Raw genomic sequence first — 22,843 nt, forward strand, 5'->3', positions numbered from 1 at the left:
TGCAGCAAGTCATGGTCAAATATAAGTATGTTCCTACTATCGAGGAATTCATCAAAGAGGCGCTAGAACTAAATTCACTCTTTTTAAAACAGTAAGAACAATTTTTCCAAAAGATGTCACATATCGCTCCTTATCTTATCACTAGTGACTAGTTAACGGATAAAGCGATTGACCAGAGAACTGAGTTTACTGATCTAATCACAAGAATCTCAGAGTTCATCGAATGGAAAGAAACGTAAGAGGGGAGGAAGGATAATCTGCTTGAGATTTAGGAGACACACAAGGACATTCTTTTCACGGATTGGGATGCAAGGATTAAACAAGCTAAACTAGCATTGGCAAGAGTAGCTGGGGTGTCGAAGAACATAGTGAAGGCAATAAACCACACTTTGTATGCCACCAACCTGGTGAGACAAGGAAACCCAAAAGAACTACTTGATTTAAATGACTTGCATAAAAGCTGGAAGGAATGAGAGGAAACTCAACGGGAAGAAATCGAAAAGTTAGCAAATATTGATTGGGAGTCGTATTGGCAATACCTTGTCAAGCCACATAGTTAAATCATGACCCTTAACTGCTCACACCATTCAACTCAGCGGATGCTTCCACCTCTCACAGATGTTATTTTCACAGGAAAGGCCAGAACACACTTTTGGGGCACCTCCTCAAGTCAAACCGATGGTCGATATATGCGATTTGAAAGACAAGCTGGCAGACAACAAATCATCATCATAGCCTCTGCTCATCAAGTCACTTTTTATTTTTAGAGTTAGTTAACTAGTTAGGAGGAAGGTTGTTTGAAACCTCCTCAATTTTTTGTATAATATATTTTTTAACATTAGTTAGAATAATATTTATACCCTTCTCATGCATTTAGAGAAGGGTCTAGAATTTTATCAAAAAACATTTGCAAAGAATGCACTTTTGTAAGTTTGTGAATGCTTTGGTGAAATTATGGAACATGATTGTTTCTTTTAAATATCAGACTACTTTCCTTTGTTGATGCACTATTGTATACTTGGAAGATAATTTGATCTGAAGAAAGGAGTCGATCTATGTCATTAGTAAAATGAGAAGAACTTCACATATATGGTACTTCTATCTTGTATGATTAGTCATGTTTCTGTTTAATTAGTGACAACACTTTATTTTCATGAATTATATATGAGATATGTTCTTTCTGTTAAGTGTTAATTGCACTATTGTATGATGCCTAGCTGAAATTGTTTATTTTCATATATAAATCATCATATATGCGATATAGTTTATACATTTCTTTGACTAACTATTTAGTCAAAGAAATTATCTCTGCATCTTATCATCTCTGTTTTATACGTGATTGATATTTATTATAACATGTCAAGTAGATATCTCTTTAGATTGCATATTATACATAAATACCTGAGTTTATATTAGATTAAGTTAGATAGAGATTTGCATGATAGAATAGGTCATTTAGTTATCATTATTCTATTGCAATCAGTTGAAAACCACCCACTCTTATTTTAAAACCCATTCTGGGAAATTGGTCCCATCATCCCCAATTGGAGCCACCACTTTAAAGGGAAAAGGATTTGTCTTAAGGTCCGGACCAGGTGGTTATCCCCCATATTGGAGCAGCAGAAATCTGAGGCCTCAACAGAACCCTTCTTATCTCTTGTTGTGTCATATTTTTCAAACAAGTCTATCCCCATAGTTTTATATTTTTCTTCGAATAGTAGCCTAAGGTCCTCACCTTCCAAGGAAAAACTAGTGATCTCCCTAATCACCTGTGGAGTAAGCCTTATGGAATGATATAACCAAAAATTACCACCATGCACACAACTCAAAAACTTGGTAATAGAATTATGCTTATTACTACGTCCAAAGTGATGCATTTCCATCAGATTAAAAATACTATTTTGCGCAAACCCCGAGGGCCATCTCTATGGTTCAAGTGCAACCATAATAGGACCTGTACCCTCCACTCATTGCAGATAATATTATAGATCCATAGACAAATTATTGTTTGTAATTTCATGATCAGAGTGTCAGAGCCTTCTGATATTACACGTCATGTCCCCTAGTATCAGCACACCTTTGGGGATTTTTGGCATAGCCATAAGGTACTTTTTATACTTTGGAAAATTGATTGTTTTAATGTTATCATTCTAAGGGAAAATTTACTATTTGTTTGGTCCAAACCATTTTTGTTATGAGGATGAGTTGGATGCCTCGGTTGTTTTCCTTTCTTCCATGACTTGTACATTTGCTTCAACTTCTTCCACTTCCCCAACCCACTCTTGCATCATCTCGTGTTGTAGGAGAATAGAGGAATTCTTAGTCTATGTCCTACACATTAATGAATTTCCAACAACCTTCCCCATAAGTTTGATCTATTCCCACTAATTGTAATCACCACAACTTCTCTCCATAACCTCTCAGAACCTAACACTCTAACTCTTTTCTCCTAGTCTAGCTTCAAACTTGCAAACTTCTACCTAAAAATTCAAAAACTAACTTGTACTACCACCCCTTGATACATCTTTATATTGTTTTGGCTCATGCACAATATCCCAAGGTCTTCATGACTAAATCTTTTGGCATAAATCCTACATAAAACTTTCTTGACTTGATGCGTGATTTGATTTTGTAGATGTATTATGAATAATATATCGAGACAAATTTTGGTACCTCGATCCATTAAATCATCCCTCGACAATTAAGGAGGCATCCTTTCACAATATATTGACTTTATTATTATATTGACGTGACCAATCGTCACATTTATTAAATATGAAGATAATATGACTAGAATATTATATATATATATAGCGAGAGAGAGAGAGAGAGAGAGTCATACTATATATCTATATATATATATATATATATATATATATATATATATATATATATATATATATATATATATATATATATATATATATATATATTAATTTTGTAGAATTCCTATGTAGTTGTAGCATAAATTCCCCTAAAACTACACGCTACTTACCCCTATGAAAAATCTTAATGGAATATTCCTTCAGGCTCATAAATATCTCTTCTATGGCACCACTGATTCCCTTTGCCATCTGTCCAGTGTGGACTTGTTACAACATTCTTCTATAGTACCTTCATAGGGGATCTAGAGTTCCATAATTGTTTTGTCTTGACACCCTTTTTCCACAATTTTCCTCTTCTTCATCGTCACTATCAACTCAATAAAGGCAATAAATCATAGATTTTGATAAGGTAATAACTATTACATGTTTTATTTCTCATATGTGTTAATGTTCCTTATTGTTATATTAAAGAGTGCACTAGCTACATAATTTACATGATTCTGCATCCATTTTGTAAATTTACAGCTACCTCCATGGTTTGCAGGGTTCTGGTGCATTAATGAATCAACTAATCATATGGGTACTTGAGGATTGATCCCCTCATAGATCTCCTCCTATTGCTCGAGCCAGTTCATCAAAAGAATCGCACAACATCATGGTCAAAGATACAGGTCAACACGTGGCAGGAAGGAGTCCAGACACAACATGTTTTCTCGATTTTCTTTCCAAATATTAAATCGATGAATAACAATTTTCCTATTTAAGTTTCATATTTGAATTAGGATTAAACATCAGATTTGTAGGCATGGAAGTCTTAATAGATTGAGCACACATTCTATATAAATAGGTATTCTCTATAAACGATAACAGGGAGGAAGTATTAAGTTAATTGCTGAAGAAAATGTGAACCATACTTTCGCTTTTTCATTAATTTGGAGTTACTTTTCTGATGTGATGCTTATGTGATTGTGAATCATACCTACTAGATGCGGAGGGCCCCTACAGACACTCAAAGTTTTAGTTTATGTTTATTTCATTGCTTTGTCTCTTTTGTTCAATTGCTTTCTATTATCATTTCATTATAGCTTAAATTACTTCACTGCTTTTCGTTATTTCGCATAAACTCAGTTATCTCATTATCATTTTTCTTTTCGTTTATAGTTATAGTCTTTCACATAGTTTAGTCCTTCAATGTTTTTTCACTTCATTACATTCAATATCTTCATACTTTTCAGAGTTAGAATTTAGATCATTCTGCAATTTGTAAATAGGAACTTCCTTCATGCTATTTTAACTTATAATTGTATATATTTCATAGAACAAGATTTTGGATTTTAATACTCTGTTTTCGTAGCAACAAAGTGTTTATATAGATTCACAATTTAGGATGGATAACATAAGGAATTTTTAGATAATAATCAATTAGATATAATTCAATATCTTAACTCTAACAATAGCTTAACTCTCACAATAACTTAACTCTCATTCAATATAACAAAAGATTAACTATCATTCAGTTTAATAATATATTAACTTTCAAATATTGTAGGAATCTAACTCTAATGAAAATATTGATAAACAATGCAAATCTCAAAACAAACATAACCATCATCTTACTAAATGAAAGAATAGGATTCTAGCATATATAGTGCACCTACACTTCATAAGTTGACCAACTCCGTTCGATAATTTATGGTATTAAATTAAGAACAATAAATTGACCAAACATTTTGGCACCATTGCTAGGAAAGTGTAAATAAAAGCCTTAAAAAAAATCGAATTAAAACATGACATGCATAGGGAAAGAAATTCTAGAGGTAGGTTTGTAGGTCGAGGAAGAAGTTTAATTTCTACATGATCACTCACTCCACCATGACCTCGTAGTTCCCCACCACCCACACAAACTCGAATTCCATCCATAGCAGGGCAATATAGACTTCCTGAAGTGTTAAGATCTGAAATCCAATCTCAAGGATCACCAACCTCATCAACAAAGGTTGTAATAGAAGAAAATAATACATCTCTAACAACTGGAATAATTTTTCTATCTTCAACAGGAGAACAACTTCTAGCTCAAGAGTTAGAAGTTCCTTCCAAAGAAGAAGAAGAATAAATTTACTTCAAACCATTGATAGAGGAACCAAAATAACTAGAAGAGAAACTAGATAACCCTATTGAAGAACCATATATCTCTTCTAAATAATCCATCATAGCTGAAGAAGGAGAAGATGAAGTACACAATGTCAATGGTGAACAACATAGTATTGGAGGAGGAGGAGGAGGAAATAGAGGAGGTCGAAGAGGGGGTGGTAGAGGTAGAGGAAATAGAGGAGATCAAGAACCTTTTGGATTCCCTGTCCTTGATGAGGATACAACATTAACAATGAAGAATATATCACCCTCTATTCTCTCTAATTTTCATGGAATTAGAAGTGAAGACCCAAAGATATTTCTCTTTGAATTTGAGGTATTATGTAGGTCATATGACTATTTTCATGATGCTCAAAAACTAAAATTGTTTCCTTCCACCTTAAAAGATGCAGCATTAAATGGTTTATGAGTCTAGAAACAAATTCTATAAGGACATGGGAACAAATGAAAGATGCATTCTTAGAGAAATATAAGGATTATCATATGCCTCATAGTATCAAATATGTAGTCTTCAAAATGGTACACAAAGAAGATGAGAATCTTGAAGACTTTATCAAGAGATTTGTTTATAATATCAAAAGGGAAAACATGAACAATCTGGATGAGGAAACTTTGAAAGCTCTTTTACTCAAATCCATTAAAGATGAATGGATAGATCTTCTAAATCTAATGGGAAAAGGATATATTACTTAGTTACCCTTTGAAGATATTTATGATCTATGTGTACATATTTCAAGAGGTAAAGCAAGAATAGGAAAAAGTTCAAGGGATCCTCTCTTATCAAGAGTAAATAAATCTGCAGACGAGACAGTAAGTAGGGAAGAATTAGGTAGTTTTCATTATAACTTTAAAACATATATTTTAGGGAGTCTCAGTGAACAAATTGACACCCATAAAATACAAAACAAGTAGAAAGCCGAAAATACTGCATTATCCATCTTTTGTCCTAGGTGCAGAAAGAAACATTCTCTAAGAGATTATCCTTTAGATTTAAAAAGTATAGAAACATGTGTTATATGTACAGAAAATCGAATGTCCCTCTATACCAAGTCTTAAGGTTGTATTTAGTAAAGAAGGAATGCCAAATCAGGTAGAACCCCTTTACTTTATTACCAAAAGACCATGGAAAAATCCTCAAACAATTCAAACTCAAGGTTTTAATCCTAAACAATTTGCACAATATTCACAAAATACTTGGAATCCACCTATGCCATGGTAGCCTTGGGCTCAACCACCACAATCTTGGAATCAAGGATGACAAAATCCTTATGGAAGATATTCTCAATATCAACAATATTCGCCACCTTATCCAAATTTTCCAACACAATACTTTCCTCAAACCAACCAGTTACCTCAAGCTCAAGCTCAAAATGCAAATCCACAATTGTCTTTGTTATTTACACCAAGACCAAATAAATTACTCGTTCATCCACTTCCAAATCCAAACAATAAAACTTCACAACCTGTTTACAACTTAGAAGGACAGAATCCTCAAACTTATATGATAAGTCCATTAGATCTTAATAATGTTCGATTAAGGTTTGGTAGAGTATTAGAAAGAAAAAAACCATTTGTTGTTATTTAGGAAACAGAAAGGAATTCTCAAAAAGATAATAATAAATTTGAAGAATAAATTTCTCTTCCTCAGAAAGAAAATATTGAAATAGAGAAGAGTCCCACACATTCTAATAATACTCCTATTACAGAACAACCTTCATTATCTATCACAAGACCACCTTTTCCTGAAAGGTTGAAAATTGATAAAGGACTAGAAAAGAAAATCATATTTCCTAATTATGATATGCTAGATGAATTGAAAAATATCTGTATAAAAATTCATTTATTACAAGCAATGAAAGAAATACCGATTTTTGCAAAAACAATTAAGGAATTAAGTACTAAAGGATCAGGAAGAAAAAAAAAGAATTCAATTAGTCGGTAAAATTGCAGATATTATGATGGGGAAGACAACAATCCAGAAATATTTAGATCTAGGAAGCCCCATTGTAAAAACACACATGAATGGAAGTGAAATACCGAACACTCTGATTGATCTAGGAGCAGTCATAAACATAATGAGAAAACAAATTATGGATAAATTAAAAAAGCCTAATCTTCAATTCACACCAACATTGTTACAATTAGCAGACAAATATGTAATTAAACCCGATGGTGTGTTAGAAGATATATATGTATCCTTATATTCTTGGGAATATCTTATTGATTTCATGGTTTTAACCCCCAAGAATAATTTAGGAGGACATCCATTAATTTTAGGAAGACCATGGCTAGCTATAGTCGATGCCTTTATCAGTTGTAGATCAGGAGACATGTTTATCTCAGATGGAAGCTCGACAAAGAAATTTACATTGTACCCACCTGCAAAAACAATGATAGAAGTAGAAAATGAAGAATGGATGGATGAAGATAATGATATACAACTAGTTTTCACTATTTCACAAATAAATGAGGAGGATCAAATTTTAAATTCAATAGAAAATCATGAACCCTCTTTATATTGTGATGATAGTCAAAATTTTCAAGAACAATGTAATATCGAATATCTATCATCTAGACAAATTTCTTTACATTCTATGGAAAAATTTTGGAAATTCTTCAATAGAAAATTTTCCAAGAAAAACCTTGAATATCAACAAAAACCTGGAAGAATTACAGAAAACGAAATTGGTAGAAATATTACAAAAACACTCTTCTGCATATGCATGGTAATATATTGATATGAAAGGAATTGATCCTAAAACTTGCATGCATCATATCTATATTGAAGAAAATGCTAGACCAGTTCGACAACCACAAAGAAGAATGAATCCCAACTTAAAAGGAATTGTTAAAGAAGAATTGTAGAAACTATTAAACGTAAATTTCATCTATCCAATATCAAACAGTCAATGGGTTTCGCCCCTAGTAATCGTTCCTAAGAAAAATGGAAAATGGAGAGTACACATTGATTACAGGGAATTGAATAAAGAAACTTTGAAAGAACACTTTCCACTTCCTTTCATAGATCAAGTCTTAGATACATTAGCAGGGAAGAAATATTTCTCATTTTTGGATGGTTTTAGTGGGTATAATCAGATTCAGGTAGCACCTAAAGATCAAGAAAAAACCACATTCACCTATCCATGTGGTAATTATGCTTACCGAGTACTTCCTTTTGGATTATGCAATGATCCAACAACATTCCAAAGGGCGGTACTAGGAATCTTCTCTGATCTTATTCATAATTGTGTGGAAGTATATATGGATGACTTCACAGTTTATGGAAATATTTTTGAGGAAGCACTTGAAAATTTAGAAAAAGTTCTCCTAAGATGTAAAGAAGCAAACCTTTCATTAAGTCATGAAAAGTGTTTTATGATGTTTAAAGAATGAATTGTTTTAGGTCACCATATTATAGGAGATGGAATTAAGGTAGACTCATCTAAGGTAGAAGTTATTTCCAAATTATCAATCCCTAGTTGTCAACGAGATGTTAGGATTTTTATTGGTTTTATTGGATATTATAGAAAATTCATAGAAAAATTCACAAATATTGCATCCCCACTCTTTAAATTACTCGCAAAGGATTGTGAATTTAGTTGGAACTCTGATTGTTAGAAGGTTTTTGAAACTTTGAAAAATAAGATCTCTGAAGCACCTATCTTAAAAGGACCTAATTGGAAAGTGCCTTTTCATATATCAAATGATGCTTCAGATATAGCTCTAGGAGTTGTATTAGGACAAAAAGACCTTACTCCTTATGCCATTTATTATACCAGTAAAAATTTAATTGCTGCAGAGTTAAATTATACTCTAACCGGAAAAGAGTTTCTAGCAGTCATACATTCTATTAATAAATTTAGACATTACATTACTGGATATGAAACTTTCATTCATACAGATCATTATTCCATTAGATATTTAATGAACAAACCAGTCACTAATGGCAGAGTAACAAGATGGCTATTACTGTTACAACCATTCAATATCACCGTTTTGGACTGACCTGGAAAACAAAACACAATTGTTGACTTTTTATCTAGAATTCAAAGTGATAACAATGATATACTTGTAGAGGATAAGTTTCCTAGTGAATATCTTTTTACAGTGTCTACTAAATCACTTTGGTTTGTAGATTTTGCCAATTATTTAGTTTCAGGAAAATTACCCTCCTATTTGTTTCCTCGAGAAAAGAGAAGAATAATCCAATCAAGTGCATCTTATTCATGGATAAATGAAGAATTATACAAGAGAGGACCAGATATCGCCATCTGAATATGTCCAAGAGAAGATGAAATACTTGAAATACTTAAAGCATGCCATGATGAACCATGTGGGGGTCATTTTGCTGACAAAATAACTGCTTATAAAGTCCTTCTCTTAGGATATTATTGGCCTTCCCTTTTAAGGATGCCAAGGAATATGTTAAGATGTGTGGTAGTTGTCAAAGAATGGGGAAACATGTTCCTTCAGACGAAATGCCACTATAGCCTCAGGTACTCATCGAACCTTTTGAAAAATGGGCTTTGGATTTTTTTGGAACACTTAATCCATCTTCAAAACACAAAAATATATTCTTGTATGCACTGATTATGTTACTAAGTGGGTAGAAGCTAAATCATTTTCTTTTGTTACTGAAAATGTTGTAGTTTCATTTCTTTTTGAGGTCATTTTTACTCGTTTTGGTGTCCCAAGAGAAAATGTAACAAATAAAGGAAAGCAATTCACATCCAGAGTAGTGAAAAAGATAGTGGAAGAATATAAAATGAAGCGTCATAATTCTACTCCATACCATCCACAAGCAAATGGAAAAGTAGAGTCTACCAACAAAGTGATTGAAGCAATCCTTACCAAGACAGTTCACTTGCATAGAAGGGATTGTGCTAAAAAACTCCCAGAAGCTTTATGGGCCTACCGTACCACATGGGGAAACACTACAACACATACTCCCTATGAACTTGTTTATGGGAAGCAGGTCCTATTTCCAATTGAGTTCTAGACCCAGACCTACAAGACAACAATCAATTCGGGACTTGACTTATCAGAAGCACAAAAAGAAAGAATGGGACAACTCAATGAGCTTGATGAAATAAGGCAAGATGCTATCCAGAAGACTAGTTTAGTCCAACAACAGAGATCTAGATGGCATGATAAGTACATCAAAGAAAGAAAATTTTCGCTAGGAGACTGGGCATTACTCTTTGATTCAAAGTTCACAAATTTCCAAGGAAAATTTCAAACTCACTGGCTTGGGGCTTATGAGATTGAAAATGTTTTTGATAATGGAGCAGTCAATATTAGGACTATTGATGAAGAAAAAGTTCCTCTCCTAGTGAATGGGCATCGACTCAGGATTTATCACAAGCCCGTGACAAAAGAGGAATTTGTAAAGATTTTCCAAGACAACTCTGATTTGAAGTTGGTTAAGAAGAACTCTTCTTCTTCTCGACCTTAGAAATTTTCTTTTATAATATCTCTCTCTCTCTCTCTCTCTCTCTCTCTCTCTCTCTATATATATATATATATATATATATATATATATATATATAAACATGAAAACCAACAATTGTTGGCATGTTTATGCAGAAAATTCAAGATGAAAACCAAGAATTCTTGGCATCTTAAATTTTCTTTGTATTCCATTTTCTGGAATCCCTCTCTTTTTCAAAAATAAAAAGCTATAGAATCATCGATTTTCTACAACTCTGATGACTTTCTGCAACTTACGTGACAGACACCTATGATCATGCAATTAAAGGAATAATTGACTCCCTTCACTGCAAGGTACCCGAAGACAGCATAAAGAAAAACCAAATGTTAGAAACAAAATAACTCAAAGGTATGCATTGATTTAATTTAGTAATAGGGATTAAAACATTACATATATTAATTATAAGACATAGTAATACCAAAAATCAAAATAATTATTGCAAAGAGTTGGTTGTGTCATTATATCCTCATGACTTACACTTTCATTGTTCTATCACTCACACTCTCGACCTTTCCACTCTAAAAACCCTACCAAGCTAACCAACCCTACCGAGCAATTCTGCCTTGTCAAACAAAACAGTTGTGAAACAAAGATTCTTGGCCATGGGTGTGATAATCAAAACAGAGTGGGTAGGCAAGAAATTATTGGAAGGATATCCTCAAACGAAAGAATTCATGCAGAAAGCACAGTGGCTCGAATTTGTAGAAAAATTCGATGGCTTCCATAAAGAAGTGACTAAATATTTCGCTAGGGGCTTTGATGAATCAAAGTGGAGATAGGGGACACTGAATTCACAGTAACAGAGTCATTCATAACTGAAGCCATTGGACTGTTGTGGATTGGACAGAAATGATTCAAGAACAAAGGACTAGAAACAGAGGAATGGAAGGTTTTCTTGAAGAATCTGAGCAAGGACACCACCATTTTCAAGAAGGGCATCCCAGCCACAGCACTGAAAATTAAGTGGAGAAACCTACTTCTAATAATTCAAAAATTTGTTACCTGCGAAGGGAGGTTTGGGTGTATTTTCTTCTATCATATTTGGCTGCTAATGAATTTCCTTGAAGAAAATGAAATAAATCTTCCATATTTCTTGCTGAATAGTCTTAGGAAGATGTCAGGAAATGTACAAAGGAGAATTAAATTTTTAGATAATACAATGTATCACCATGGTTTAGTCAAAATACTTATTGAATTTAATCTCCAAAACATAGGTGATAATTGGGAGATATTTTTAGTTAGAACTCACTTTCAGGAAGAAACTCATGGGCAGCCAAATAGTAATATACCTAAAAGGGGAAGGAAAAGGAAAATTGAGCAGCCACAACAGCCACAGTATCCACAACAACTAGAGAATTTATCAAAAGATGACAGACCACTTGCAGAAGTTTTAGAGAAAATGAACAAAAGAAATGTTAGAAGAAAGAAAACTAGAGAAGAAATAGAGACTCCATCACAAGAAGAGAAACCTAAAACAGAAAAGAAGAAAATTCAAAAGACTCCTATCCTAGCTGTGATAAGAAGTATGAGACTCAACTCAAAAAAAGGATTACCCTCAAAAAGTACAGAGCGTGTCAGTATAGAAATAGAAGAAAAACCAGAAGTCGAAGAAGAGAATTCAAGGATTTTGTCACCAAGGACTTCATCACCAGCTGTTACATTGCCTCCTAAAGTCCAAGATGAAGAACACCAGAGATTGATCCAGTGAAGCAGGATATTTATGATTATATAGAGTCCTTGGAGAAAAGGGACACAACAAGAACATCAATTCCAATTCAAGAGGAAGACGAAAATCAGTTTAATGAACCACAAGAACCTCTAGTAGTCAATATATTGAAACAAGAAATTTTCAAATTGGAGACATTAAACAAGTATATCAAAAATGAAAATCAAGCCTTGAAAGCACAAAACAAAGTTCAAATAGCTAATAGTGATAATCTGCTCTTACATCTAATTCTGTGGTTTAGCAAGAACACGAATTTGAAGAAGAAAAATTAGGCTTTACAGAAACAGGTTATAAACTTGAAATACAAGATCCTCATGAGGAAACCAAGGATGGAAATTACTAGAAAGAAAGTGAAAAAGATGAAGTTGGATGTACTGGCAGAAGTATCCAAGCAAATGTAGTAGTTCAAGATATCAATTTTGCAGTTTGTATGAGGACATACAAAATCTTCAGTGTGGGGGAATGTAGAGTTCCATAACTGTTTTGTTTTGACACCCTTTTTCCACCATTTTCCTCTTCTTCATCATCACTATCAACTCAATAAAGGAAATAAATCATAGATTTTGATAAGGTGATAACTATTACATGTCTTATTTCTCATATGCGTTAATTTTCCTTATTTTTATATTAAAGAGTGCACTAGCTAAAGAATTAACATGATTCTGCAACCATTTTGTAAATCTGCAGCTACCTCCATGGTTCACGAGGTTCTGGTGCGTTAAGGAAAAAACTAAGCATATGGGTAGTTTAGGATTTATCCCCTCATATATCTCCTCCTATTTGCTCGATCCACTTCATCAAAAGAATCACACAACAACACAGCCAAAGATATAGGTCAACATGTAGCAGCAAGGAGTCCAAACACAACCCGTTTTCTCGATTTGCTTTCCAAATAGCAAATTAACGAATAAAGATTTTCCTATTTAAGTTTAATATTTGAATTAGGATTAAACATCAAATCCATAGGCATGAAAGTCTCAACAGATTGAGCACACATTTTATATAAATATGTATTCTATGTAAACAATAACAGGGAGGAAGTATTAAGTTAATTGTTGAAGAAATTGTGACCAGACTTTCTTTTTTGCATTAATTTGAAGTTACTTTGTTGATCCAATGTGTATGTGATTGTGAATCATACCTATTGGATGCGGAGGGCCCCTGCAGACAGTCAAGGTTTTAGTTTATGTTTATTTCTTTGCTTTGTAATCACTTTCGTTCAATTGCTTTTTGTTATCATTTCATTATAGCTTAAATTACTTCACTATTTTCGTTATTCTGCATAAACTCAGTTATCTCGTTATTATTTCATGTTTCTTTTACAGTTACAGTCTTTCCAATAGTCTAGTCCTTCAATGCTTTTTCGCTTCATTACATTCAGTCTCTTAATAATTTTCGGAGTTAGAATTTAGATCATTTTTTGGCGTAAATCACATGATATTTCATTTGACGACCTTAAGCATAGGAGAACCAAGTATTTTGCTTTAGCAGAGCTTGTGGAGAAAACCAAGCATCATGTCTATATCGAGGAGGCTAGTGTTATTGCTAAAGTTTCGCAATTCCATCACCAGAAATTTAGGGAAGCCCTTGAGATTGAAAAAAGGTCGATCAATCTCAATAGAGAGGATGGCTGGAAGATCAGTAGTTGCTGGGTCCCAGCCCTCTCTTCCTAGTTGTTTTCTTCCATTCTTCCCCTCCCTAGGTTTAGCTTGATCTTGTTGTCTTTTAAGTAAATTCCCCTTGTTTCCCGTATCCTGTGGCCTTTGTTCTTTAAGGTGTGGTTGTTATAATTTGAGGTATTTTAGTAGCACTTAATTTATGCTATTAGGTTTATTCTAATAATTTTAATTAACAATAAAAATAATCTTGAAATTAATCTATGATAAGATGCTATTTTTAACCCTTAAATAAACTATTAATTAATTTTAAATATTAAAATTTTTTTCTGACCCTTAAGTTACTCTAATACTTACATATTTAATAACTTTTATAAATAACTATTAATTTTTTTTTTATATATAATTTATTTTATATATATTTATAAATATAAGTTTATAAAATAGTCCCTTGAACTCGTATTTCAACAAGAATATAACTAACTATATTACTCTAATATTTATATATTTAACAACTTTTATAACTAACTATTAATTACTCTAATATTTATATATGTAATAACTTTTATAATTAACTATTAATTTATATTAATTTATTTTAATATATATTTATAACTATAAGTTTATAAAATGGTCCCTTTACTTTTATTTTAATTAGAATATAACTAACTAAATTAACTTATTTATTTAAATATAGGTTTTGCCCCTAACTGAGTTCATCTAACCATTTCCTAGTCAAATTTAGCCGTTAGACAATATAGTCGTTACCTGGTCAAGAAATATAGTCGTTGGATGTTCTGCTCTAACTATTTAATATGCTAAGCTAGATCTGATTCTTCAGCTTGTCCTGACGATGAACCACACTACTTGGTTCGAAACGCATCGACAAATGAAATATCATGTGATTTACGCCGAAAAAATTCTCATAAACTTGATATGGATCACAGAAGCCTCAATTCAACAATTTAGATCATTCTGCGATTTGTAATTAGGAACTTCCTTCATGTTTTTTAAACTTAGAATTGTATATATTTCATAGAAATTTTTTTTGGATTTTAATACTCTATTTTCATAGTAGCAAAGTGTTTATGTAGATTCACAAATTTAGGATGGATAGCATAAGGCATTTTTAGATAATAATCAATTAGATATAATTCAATAGCTTAACTATGAAAATAGCTTAAGTCTCACAATAACTTAACTCTCATTCAATCCAACAAAAGATTAACTCTCATTAAGTCTAACAATATATTAACTTTCAAATATTGTAGGAATCTAACTCTAATGAAAATCTAGATAAACAAAAAAAATATCAAAACAAACATAACCATTATCTTACTAAATGAAAGAATATGATTCTAGCATATATAGTTCACTTGCACTTCATAAGTTTACCAACTACGATCGATAATTTATGCTTTCATTTAAGAGCATTAAATTGACCAAATAGGGGAAGTGGGTTGAACATGCTTTCCTTTAATAGGTTGAATTTGACTCTTTCCCTGTAATACAGATGTCGAACTAGCATATTTACCATCTATCATTTTTTTCATCTCACCACCTTCCATGTTTTGCTAGAATAATGTGCATTGGTTTTCATATTGAAGACAATAATATAGGTTGATGTCCAACCTGCTTCTCAGACATAGACATCTACTTCTCCATCACCTTCATAATGTACTTCGAAAGATCATCTCCATTTGAAAAACTAGGCAAGGCCTTAAAATTATGAATTCTCTCCTGTGAAGGTAGTTTATCTCTGGGGAGATTTTGTACTTTAGTGCTAATCCAACTTACTGCACGAGTGATATGCACACACCTTCTAATAGAAACCTTATGTAGCTATTTTTTCCAATTTTCTAGACCTTCTTCGGAATCAAAAGCACATGAACCAAAGATATGGTAACTAAGCATGCCATTTGCAGTGGGGTTGAAATAATCCTCCCTATGTGTAGTGTTCTTGTAGATATCATCCAATTCCTCTCTATACATCTCTTCCCAAATAGGATCCATGTACCAATCTCCTTCACTTGGATTCAATGATGAAATCTCTCAAACATCCCTGGATTCAAAAAGCATCTATCTTTTCTTCGGATTAATTATCACTTGATTTTCAAAGTCCCAATCAATCCCAAATAAAGCTAGATAGGGGTTGGTATCATCAACAATTTCAATAACTTCAAAGTTGGTCATACTTGTAACTCCATCAATATCTACCTCCACATTTGATAATATACCAATAGGAAAAATTTGATACTAATTTTCTAATATTAGCTGGATAGAGGATCAAGTTAACTTGGGTCTCCCCATAATCTCTCATGTATTCTTAGGTAGAATATTGACATCAAATACTATATCAAGGATAACATTATCCATGTCATAAGCTCCTATTTTCACACCAAACCTAAACTCTTTGGTGGTTCTCTTCTTTCATGTGACATTGTTATTAACTGCGCATTTTGGTACCTACGTTGCTCCACTCCCTAACTCCTTGGTGCGCAAATAGATCATCCCATGCAACTTCTGTAGAGATCCATCATCCTGCACCAACTCCAACCAACTCTTAAAAAATTCTCTATTCAATTTTTCTCCTCCTTCAGAACCCTTTGCAATAGTTTTATCATATATCTACTACATGTCATATACTAGATTGTATCCTAAGGCATCCCACTCTACTGCAACCATTTCTCTATGCACCTTCTTATAGGTTCCATTCTCCTTCTAAGGATCGAACTTCAGGGATGGTTTTGCATCCTTCCATACCCACTGTTAGCTAGTGTTGGACTGTTTGGGAACATCTGCTCTAGTCTTTGGCCCTCTACGCGTCACAACATTTACATATGATTTATCTTAGTGCTACTTTGTGGTAACTTTCTACACATTTTTCCCCTTCTTCTCTTGGATATTTGAAAGAAGCTGAGGGCAGTACTCAGTCACATGATCTAAATATTGAAAATATGTGCATGTTAAACATGGATTAGGAAAGTCTCTAGAAATATGTCCAAGATAACCAAAACTGTAACAGATAATTAGTCCTCTTCCTCGTCCAAAAGCTCCTTGTCCTCATCAAGGTCCTATGCCCATCATCGCCTGACCTCTACCTAGTTGATTATAGTTCTGCACCATGTTATCTTGGCCCTCCTGCACTCTATAAGTATCCATGGTATGATCCTGCATATTTTCTAAGGATTTAAAATGATGAATTTCGTGACTAGTAGACTTGTAGAAGTCAAAAAAAATGTTCTTACTGTAGTCTTGTATTTCTGCATCACTGGACAAGTTGGGGGTGCATGACCTCACACTCTACATATCTCACACGATAATCCTCTTCCTTGTGCCATTGAATTAACTACACATTCAACATATACTCAGTCAGTACAGGGCACTCATTTTTGTGGCAGCCTTCCTTTCAACAAATTATGCACTAGACCTTAGTGTGTTATCCTTTCCCCTTCTCCAAATACTCTAACTAAATAGTAGTTGCAACCATCTATTATTGAAGCTTAGCTATATGAGAACTCTCTCCTCCTATTGTGACTATTGGAGATGATTCTAATTTCATTTCTATATCCAGGGCTTTTGACCGAGTCTAAATATTTTGTTAAGTTAACAGAGCAATAATATGTGACAATGTACCTGCGATAAAGCATTCCTTATGCTACTCATAAGGCATTTTGAATGAAAACTTGCCTAACGATACTTTAAACCACTATTTATAATCCCAAATGGATTCACCCATCCTCTATTTGATCGCCTTCAACTCTGTTATGGATTGCGGTGTAGACTTAGGCATGTGTACTCCTTCATCATTGTTTTCTTAATTTCTTTCAATGATCTTGGTTGTGCAAGTGGAGCATTGCCCTTGTATGTCACGTACCAAGCTAAAGCATGTTCTCTAAAGTTAGTCCCGAAATGTATAATCTTGTCATTTTCACCACAAATATTATTAGCATCCCAAACTGGCTCACATACGAAAAAGTGTTGTTCGAGATCTTCATTCCCAGAACCATGAAAAAATGACATATTTAGGGTGTTTTCCATTTTTCTCTATCTACTAACCCCTACTAAAGGTCCACTAGTTACAACTACTATTTGTTTTTATCCACTTCCTCCCAATTGACTAGTCTGACTCAGACTACTCTTTAGAATCCCTTTGCTTCCTTCACTAACTAAAGTATGTACAATACTACTAGGAGACTTACCTTTACGTGAATAGGTGTGTGTGGGGTTGTGGGTTCGACACAAGGCATACTCTAAGTAGGATTCAAAAGTTGCACGTTCTCTTCTACTCTTGGCCTAAGTTGCGACAATTACCCTTCCTCTTCTTTTATGAAATGTATGCCAATGCACATTGGATTTAGACTTCTCTGATCTCCACTGCTCCTCCTTCTCCTATGACCTCTCATTATCTCATTTGTTGGAATTCAATCGATTGGAAGCATCGATGTAGACCTCTCTCCTTTATCACTGCCACCTTGAAACCTTCTACCACTTTGTAAAACTACTCCTTCAAACTATGTCATATTTTCCCTTCCACGTACTATTAAGTTGAACTTACTTGGCATACCCTTTCTACAATATTTTTCAAGGATCTTCCACATCTCCTTTGTCATTTACTATCTCCTACTCCTACATCCTAGTCCTATTCCCTCAAATTAATCTTGGCCATCCCCTAACTTTCCCTTTGTACATGAGGGGATTAGCTTCCCATAATGTTAGATTCAATCTTAAACACACTTTTGTCACACAAAAACATCTTTACAAAGGTCGGTAATGCTTGAATAAACCATCCTTGTGGGCCTCCCAAGAATTTTAGTTCAGAAATAGTATATTAGATAATAGATTCAATGGAAAACTCTGTAATGTATCCTCCAATCATGCTTTCAAACTAGAAATCAACATATTGAGTAATTTTTTCATCCACCAACTGAAGCCTTCAAACTCCCTCAAGATTCCAACTTCTAGGTTCAACCAGTTTCCAATGTATATTCTGGTATTTGAACTTTTGAATTCACTCTGTAAGCAACTTGTTAGAAATTATATATTATGGAGCAATGGAACACATAAAATATTGCAGAAATATAAATGCAGAAAAACGCATAAAACAAAAGAGACACAGATATACGTGGTTCACCCAGTTTGGGCTACGTCCACCCCGAACAGCCAGTCCTTCCTTTCTATTATCCAGCAAAATAAAGAGAAACAACCTACAGCAGATCCGCTGTAATATCCTCTGTTTTCTCTCACAGTCTCTCCTCTCTACTTCCCGCTCACACAATACACATCTATTACCCAGCCTCAAATACAATGCCCTCATACAAAGAGAGGGGTTGCCTTCTAGGGCAAAAAAACCTAAACTAAACACAAGTCCTACCGTCAGATCATTCGCCTAATGAATGGCCCAGATTGACTAGAAATTACTATACTTTTACCAGGCAATTTTATAGCTGTTTTTAGCTTTGGGGGCGCTACCCCCGAAACCCCCCGCCAGGGGGGGGCTCCCAAAGGTCACAACCGCCCCCCCTGGACCCCCCCTGCAGCGAATATTTTACGGGTGGCGTTGCTGCCCCCATCTCGAACTGGGGTCCAATGTGGCGATACCTTTGAATATAGAAGATAATCAAACTCCACACCCAACACAACTCTGGAAATTCAACGAAGAAAATTTCATATACTTCAAAAAAATGAATTGTTCCATATATTAATGTTAATCAATCAATTCCCAATTTCACCAGCAACAAACTCGTTTAGCTTAGTTTCAAACCACTTTCCAATTTCTTCCTTTATAGGGTTCCACATCCCCTTCAATCACAAACCACGGTCCCGAAAACATAACCATTTGTTGGTGCTTTTTAATATCTTACCTCGGTTATTGCACATGATGCAACCAATAAAATCCCCATTAGATGTTGGCCCTTTCGGAAATGTCTGAAAAATAAGTGAGGTCTCGCTCAAGGCACCTGTGGGGGGTTTCAAGAATTAGGTTTTTTTAATTATAAGGGGAATGTGAATCTGATTTGGACTATCATCCTTCCACGTCTAACTCTAGTTTACATGTAAACCTCATTTACAAATATTCGAAGAAAATGTGAAACATTATCAACAAAAAATATTAATAAAACAAAGGGGTGCATTGATTACTCTTAGTAAGAAATTTAATCCATACAAGCATTGGCATCAAAAAAAAATGCAACTCATCATAAAATTGTCAGCAAACAAATAAAATAGATATTCAAAACTCCAGCCATCATTATTATTACCAAAACAGTGTCAGACATTCTACATATACTCTTCCCATAGTAGTATGCTCAACTCATTGGCCTAAATTCATCATTACAGAGTTATAGACTCAATCCAATACCCAAATGATTAACTAGCCAACCAACCAACCCTAGTCTCGTTGACTTTTCTTGATTTAAATAGAATAACATGGAAAAAATACCATGGGAAATACCCAGGTAAACCATTACTATGGGCATTAACTTGGCCCAGATAGATCATTGTTGTTGAACTAGACCAAATCAAAATGTGGCCATTAATACTTTCAAACTTAGTAACTTATTTCCTAGTTGCTCCTTCACTTCCACATTGTTTCCAACTACACATTTCTCCATTTTATATTGATGTTGCGTTATCTACTCTATTCACACAATGCTACAACACATAGTTCCTACTCTCTCTGCTTGTGCATGCACACCTTGTAACAACCTTGGGTTAGATTTTCATGTAGTAAAGGATAATAAAGGAAAAATAAGACCAATGTCATGGGACATGTATTCCAAGCTTAATGTTTGGAAAAAACTATAGTGGGCATCACTTTTGGTTTATTTATGGCTATGTAAATTTTCAAAGGCATTGGAAAAGGAAAAGAGGCAATAATTGGTATTTTAATTATGAAATAAAGGAAAGTATGAGAAAAGGAATGTGAAGAGACACAGATTTGCATGCAAGGGAAATTAGAGGGAAAATGAAGAAAATAGAGACATCAATAATAAAAAGGCTTCATAGAATCAATTCACAACTTTTGATAGTTGAGATTTTGTCATTTTTAGCTGGGTTCAATTGAGAAAGAGAGAGAGAGATCCAAGAGGACAAAGAAATCAAGAAGAGGAAAAGAAAGAAAGGAAGGCGAAAGAAAGCAAGGAGATGGTTTGATCAACATATTCAACATGAAGAGTTTGTAGGTAACAAGTTCTTGTGTGATTTCCTATCTAAGGTGTGAATGCATGGTACATGCATTTGTTTATTTGGTTCATTTGTTGTCATTCGCATGGATTTTGTTAGGTTTGGCCTTGGTTTCCGCCTTGCCTTTCCATTTATTGGATAGCCATGATGTGATGGGATTCATTTCTGGTTGAGCTTTCGATTTCCATAAGGTTTTGGAACCAGGTGAGCTAGTATCAGTAAAATTCCCAAGGGTTGGGGGTGGAGATGGATTTCTTTTGGAAGCCCTCAACAGGTGGGTGGAGACAGGAAAATTTCCTCAAGGTATGGTGAAGAAATTATGAGGCATCCAAGCTTGGTTTGGTTTTGTGATCTCAGGACTAGTTTAGGTGAGATCATGGTAGCTTGAGGGTGGAGGTGTTTTAACCTATGGATTCCCTTGGCTTTTTATGTCTTGGTTTATCCCATGATATCCCACATTCATGCTTGGAATATGGCATGGGGGTGATTGGATGAACAAATAATTGGTTAAGCCCAATCTATGGTCGAGTGGTATGTGGAAGTCGTTGACTTGGTTGGCTTTTGCATAATTTAATAAGATTTATTTCCTTTTGTAATGTATGAGCACTTGTACTTGTTATTATGTGGCTTTTATGGTTGTTTTTTCATGGCTAATATTCTGGTTATATGCTAGTTATAAGCATGATTGTATGATGTGTTATGGCCACGAATCTTGTTCATTATCTAATAAGTATTTGAACGGTTGATGAATGTATGGGCTAACAAGTTTGGTTGTAGATACTTGATAGGGAATTAGACCTTCTCTGTGACTTTCATATGAAGTTCAAATATTTATGATCAGATATGCATTCGTGACCTATAACTTACATGTTTACCATATGTTTGAAAAAATGTATGTAATGTTCTAGGCAGTCTAGGTCAAGTTTTGGCTTCAAATTTGAAGGTATAGCATTATCATCATGTACAATGTGATTCTGGAAAGTTACAGGAATTTTTGTGAAGTGGTCTAGAGGCTAGCTTGGAAAAGTGGCTCATATCTCGGAACCACTAGCACAAAATAGGGGAAATTAGGTCATGACTCCATGGAAGCAAGAATATGTGTGTATTTGGAGGCCTATAACTGCAACCTTTCCTTGTTTTGCATGTGTTTGGGGTGTTGGATTAGTCAAAAAGGTGTCTAGCATAGGGATTGACTGCCTGGGGTGGTTTATAGCCTTTGTAGTGGTCTATGGTCTCTGATGGTTGTCAGTATTTCGTCCCCACTTCCATAACTGGAACTTGGAGGTCAGGTCATGTCACAGTAGCACTCCACTTCACAATTACCTGGAGGGATAGTAAAAGTGGGTAAATGTGGAGAGGGTTAGTTACATATTTGGTATCAGAGCTTCCAGGTTCAAACACTTGGACTGGATGTGTGGAATGTGATTATTATGCATGCACGTTAGTTGTATCCATGCATTGCAATGGATATGGTTTTCATGTATATAGTTGGTGTTAGAGTTTGTGGTATCATGCATGGTGATATATATATATATATATATATATATTGTTGGGTAGCAGAGGGCCCATGTAACAGTTTTGGGGCTCAAAGTCCGCAACTTTGGGAAAAGTATGGTAAGGACTCCGTGAAGTGCATGGAGAGCGAAGTGTAATAAGTCAAGTCAAAGGGTTGTCTGCCCAAAATAATGTAAAATAATAGGAAGAGAGTCGACCCGCCCATGGTCCGCGGACCATGGAAATGTATAAATAGAGCAAGGCTCTAGAGTTAGGAGTTAGTTTTAAGTATGTACTTTTGGATCTAGAATGTAATGGGTTTTTGAAGAAAAAAGTCTTGAAGTGTCTGTAAGTC

Source organism: Pinus tabuliformis, chromosome J (assembly GCF_031772625.1).
Source record: "Pinus tabuliformis cultivar Carrire ecotype Pingquan chromosome J, CPIR1, whole genome shotgun sequence".
Taxonomy (NCBI): Eukaryota; Viridiplantae; Streptophyta; class Pinopsida; order Pinales; family Pinaceae; genus Pinus; species Pinus tabuliformis.